Source organism: Sebastes umbrosus, chromosome 19 (genome assembly GCF_015220745.1).
Source record: "Sebastes umbrosus isolate fSebUmb1 chromosome 19, fSebUmb1.pri, whole genome shotgun sequence".
In the NCBI taxonomy this organism is placed as follows: Eukaryota; Metazoa; Chordata; class Actinopteri; order Perciformes; family Sebastidae; genus Sebastes; species Sebastes umbrosus.
Window position 1 is genome coordinate 6,217,147 of NC_051287.1, and position 6,016 is coordinate 6,223,162.

The following is a 6,016-nucleotide window of genomic DNA, read 5'->3' on the forward strand; positions in this document are numbered from 1 at the left end:
TAGAGGATGAGAGGCTGCAGGATGCACTTCCTCTCCGCAGCTGCTGGGTGACTTCCTATTGGTCCATAAACCGTGACGTAAACAACGGAGCTCACTCAGCCGACCAATCATGCTCGCTGAAATAAATCACCATGTTGTCAAATTTGAATTAGGGCCTAGAGCAGGGGTCAGCTCTATTATGAGAATAAAGTCATAGGTTTATGAGAAAAAAAGTCGTAGTATTATGAGAATAAAGTCATAATATTATAAAGTAGTAATTTTACGTGTTATTTTCTTTTTTTCTCGCTAAGTTGTGACTTTATTCTCGTAATATTAAAAAATGTTCTCGTTAAGTTATGACTTTATTCTCGTAATATTACGACTTTTTTATCATAAAGTTATGACTTTTTTAGTGCAAAAATATTACGACTTTTTTCTCGTAATATTCCGACTTTATTCTCGTAAAGTTCTGACTTTATTCTCGTAATATTACAACTTTTTTTCTCGTAAAGTTCTGACTTTATTCTCGTAATATCACAACTTATTTTTTTCTTGTTAAGTTATGACTTTATTCTCGTAATATTACGACTTTTTTTGCGTAAAGTTATGACTTTATTCTCATAATATTACTACTTTTGTCTCGTAATATTATGACTTTATTTTGTAAATCTCAGATGTTTTTCCCCTCAATGTAGCCCTAATACTCCGTAGTACATTTGCACTTTGGCCCTCACTGCATTAGACTTATATACTATATACTTAGACTATAAACTGTGTTACCTTCATCACAATGCTCAGATGTTTTGCGGCTCCAGACAGATTTATGTATTTATTTTTTGGCCAAAAATGGCTCTTTTGATAGTAAAGGTTGCTGACCCCTGACTTAGGCCTACTACACCAGAATGTCAGTTTTATCCAGCTGAATGACGTTGTGTATCGCATGGAGCTTTTTAGATGCACATTTCAACAGTAGGTTAAAGTTTACTGGGAAAAGTAAATACTGTAGTAGCTACACAGGAAAAGGGCATGCACATTTGTATATGTACACTAAAATTATTAGAGTAACGACATGTTACATGTACTGTAAACAGAAACTTTGATCTTTCATGTAAAGTCATATACTGTGAATCAAGATTTTGCCACAAAATGACATCTATGCCAAAAAAACACAACATGAATGAGGGAAACTGTAAAATGAATGTAGCCACATATAGGCTATACCACCAGCAGATGGGGGTGCTGCTACATAAGCAGTTGAATCTAACAAACAGAGAGATAGCTACTGAACACTTTGTAGTCTTTGATTTCAGTTCACTTCACTTCATTCCAGATAGCACATCAAAAACACAGCCGCATGATAAAAATGTATAAAATCAATGGAATAAAATTACTTTTTCCCCCTTTTCACTTCATTGTCACTTTTCAAGTTGAATTTAAATGTTCATTCAACGATAAATGACAGACAGACAGATAGATAGATAGATTAACTTTATTGATTCCCAAAGGGAAATTGAGGTGTTACAGCAGCAATTTACATACAGTACATCACAAAAACGTGCATCACTGACACAAATGACATGAGTTAAGTACAAAAAACACTGTTTTTACAAATCTCTATACATATCAACCACTCTACTTTAAACTAGATAAATTATTTAACAATCAAATCTTTAAATCTATACTAATGTAGCGATAAAGAGAAAGTCAAAATCTGTTAAAATGCAGTTTTTAACTGTCTCAGGATAGTCAATACCTGTGTTTTTTTTCAGTTTATGTATGTAAAGTAGTGGTAATGTTATGCAAAATGACAAAATATTTCTTTCTTTAGGCATATATTTTCTTGCAATTACACTTTTAAATAGATTAATAACAGTATTTCTATTTATTTGACATTAACATATCGGCATAACAAACATTATTTTTTGTAAAATTACAGAAAATCCTGCTAATTTTATCAGTAAAGAATACTTTATTTTTACAGTTAGTTAGCATGCAAAAGCTGTTAAAAAATATATATTTAATGTATTCCACCTATACCAATTTTTTTTGGTAAACACATGACACATTTCAATAAACAGTTAATTATTGTAATTTTTCCATGATTATTCTGTCATTTTGAAATTCAGGGAAAAAATGTAAAATATCTTGAGAAAAACAATTATATCAATTATAATCTAAAGCCTTGCCCTTTTTTGTCTGTTGCATAGTGATATTTACAACATAATAATTTTGTTTTTGTTCTTTATATATTTGAATTTCCTTTGCTCTTTTTTGCACTTCACAACTTTTAATAGCACTATGCTCCCCACCACGATTACAACATTTCAACTTAGCAGCTGCACAACTGCTATATTTACAGTACAGCATGTTCTCCAGCACATTCAGTACAACATGTCCTATCCCAGGGGTCAGCAACCTTTACTATCAAAAGAGCCAAAAAATAATAAAAAAAATCTGTCTGGAGCCGCAAAACGTATTTGAGGATTTATAATGAAGGTAAAACCGCCTATTCAGTTTAATGCAGTGAGGACCCAAAGGAGAGACAGGACACTGAAGAATTGTCTTGAGGAGATTTGGCTGAAAGCTCTTTTCAGCAGTAGCTTCCAGTGGGTTTGTTCTGGAAATGTCTTTCAATTACTGTTTTTTTTGTTTGCTATTTTCTTGCAAATCTGTCCACGCACTATTAAATTCTCCAAACAGTTTAGTTGACTGAAATGTTAAAACGTATTTTATTATTCAGTGTATAGGCTAGGGATGCACTGATCTGACTTTTTCTGACTGTATGAATTATAATCTGAGGCCTTGATCTTTTTTGTCTGTTGCATAGTGATATTTTCAACATAATAATTTAATAATGTACTGCACACTTATGTGAACACTTCCTGGGAATCAAATTCTGCACCTGTAGGCCTAATTTAGGGAAATCTCTTATAGGATCAATGTTTGAGCAGAGGTGAACTACCACTAATCGCAGCCATTTTCATAGCCCTAATGATGTTATTGATGTTAACATATCAGCCTGTTATTTTCGATTTGTTCTGTAGAAGTATTTTTTTATCTAAAAATGCTCCCCTGCCAGATGTGCTGCACTTTGTGTTGGAAAACAACATAAGTTTGGTCTTATTTGCATTTAAAACAATTAGTTTCAGCTCACAGTCCCATTGAGATTAAGAACCTGTTTTACAAGGGAGACCTGGCCAAGAGTGAATAGACACAAATAGAGATAAAATACAATTCACAAACACTAAAAGCACTAAAATTTGCATTAAAAGAGAATTATTAGTATTATTATTATTGAGGTTAACATATCAGCCTGTTATTCCATTTGTTCTGTAGAAGTATTTCTTGTCTAAAAATATTTTATTTTTTTTATTGCCTTTATTTCACAAACTGATCATACAGGTTCAATTACAAAGACTTGTGCAAAACTGTAAAAGGAACAACAAGACAAAATAACAGATGCCAGGGGATAAACAGCTTACAAGTACAAAGCCAGGGAAAATAAACCTTTAGATAAATATATTAAAGGAGGTGCGTAAAGTTATCGTCTTAACAGCTTTTTTGTTTAACAGGAGAGAATCAATTTAATGTATTGTTTAGTTTCATGTTCAAATACAAACAATTTGGATTTATGTATATGAAATTTAGCTAAGAGAATAATCAGATTAATAAAATAATGTTCTTTGATTTTACTGTTACCTTTATGGAAACCAAACAAAACATTTATCTAGACATAGAATAAAATCAGGGTCAATATTATCAATAATGAATCTACTCAAGTCCTTCCACAGCCTTTTTGCTGTGGTTTAGTTCAGTTTACTATTGATGTCCTGTTGAAACTTGCCACAGGTCAGGAGAATCTAAAGGACTGACTAAGTCAGATTTTTTGTTGTTGTTTTTTTCCCCTCCATGGTTGTTTCGTCAGTAGTGAAGGACAATATTCTGCTTTTCAGACCAAATCCAGAGAATATTCTACTAAGGGACAAACAGCACCATGGTCCTCCGCAACGTTCACTATCTTCTTGTAGATACAGTTAGAAAATTATAAATATGAATATATATTTACATTGTACTCTTATTTGTATTACCATAATTGATTTTCTTTTGTACGATGTTGACTTGACTTGCTGGATAATATCTGTGAAGAATTTTTTAAAGGCAAGGCAGGCAAGGCAGCTTTATTTGTATAGCACATTTCAACAACAGGGCAATTCAAAGTGCTTTACAGAAACATTCAAGAACATTGCGACAAAATGCAAAAGAACATTAAGAAATAATTAAAACAGTTATAAAAACATAAAAACATTAAAACATTAAAGATTAGAAAATAAAAACAAGCTAAAAATAAAAGCTAGGATAGAAGCTAAAATTGCATAAAACTCAAAAAAGTAAAAGTTATAGTGCAGTGTCAGAATAAAAGGCACCCGCAAACAGGAAAGTTTTAAGCTTTGTTTTAAAAGAAGTGAGAGTTGGAGCGGTCCTGCAGGTTTCTGGGAGCTTGTTCCAGATATTTGGTGCATAAAAACTGAATGCTGCTTCTGCATGTTTAGTTCTAAAGGATACTTCTCTTATTTTGTTTGTCAAAAGATACTTAAAGGGTAGAGATGAAGAAGAGTTTCTGGGAGTACATCACAGAATTACCTAAAGATGTTCCCTCCCCTGCCCAGATGTGCTGCTGCTGCTGCTGCTGCTGCTGGATGATGCAGTGTGAGAGTGAGTGAGGCGCACAAACATTATCTAGACATAGAATAAAATCAGGGTCAATATTATCAATAATGAATCTACTCAAGTCCTTCCACAGCCTTTTTGCTATGGTTTAGTTCAGTTTACTATTGATGTCCTGTTGAAACTTAACAACATAATAACTTGCTGGATCATATCTGTGAAGGATTTTTAAAGGATACTTCTCTTATTTTGTTTGTCAAAAGATACCTATAGGGTAGAGTCCAGATGTTCTTCCACTTGAGGTCTTTTTCAAGGTTGTTCCAGTAATTGACAACATAATATCATTCTGAAATAAATGACGTATACCTTTATTATTATTTTTGGTAGACAAAAAACATATCCTGCCCTGTGAGTGTCTGCTGGATTAGGAATCTGTGGTACAAATCCCTGTTCAGTTGTACCTTTTAATAACACAATGACTCCAGAGGAGCTCGCTAGCTAGTGTTGGTGACATAGAATAAAATCACGGTCAATATTATCAATAATGAATCTACTCAAGTCCTTCCACAGCCTTTTTTCTATGGTTTAGTTCAGTTTACTATTGATGTCCTGTTGAAACTTAACAAGATAATAACTTGCTGGATAATATCTGTGAAGGATTTTTAAAGGATACTTCTCTTATTTTGTTTGTCAAAAGATACTTAAAGGGTAGAGATGAAGAAGAGTTTCTGGGAGTACATCACAGAATTACCTAAAGATGTTCCCTCCCCTGCCCAGATGTGCTGCTGCTGCTGCTGCTGCTGCTGGATGATGCAGTGTGAGAGTGAGTGAGGCGCACAAACATTATCTAGACATAGAATAAAATCAGGGTCAATATTATCAATAATGAATCTACTCAAGTCCTTCCACAGCCTTTTTGCTATGGTTTAGTTCAGTTTACTATTGATGTCCTGTTGAAACTTAACAACATAATAACTTGCTGGATAATATCTGTGAAGGATTTTTAAAGGATACTTCTCTTTTTTTGTTTGTCAAAAGATACCTATAGGGTAGAGTCCAGATGTTCTTCCACTTGAGGTCTTTTACAAGGTTGTTCCAGTAATTGACAACATAATATCATTCTGAAATAAATGACGTATACCTTTATTATTATTTTTGGTAGACAAAAAACATATCCTGCCCTGTGAGTGTCTGCTGGATTAGGAATCTGTGGTACAAATCCCTGTTCAGTTGTACCTTTTAATAACACAATGACTCCAGAGGAGCTCGCTAGCTAGTGTTGGTGACATAGAATAAAATCACGGTCAATATTATCAATAATGAATCTACTCAAGTCCTTCCACAGCCTTTTTGCTATGGTTTAGTTCAGTTT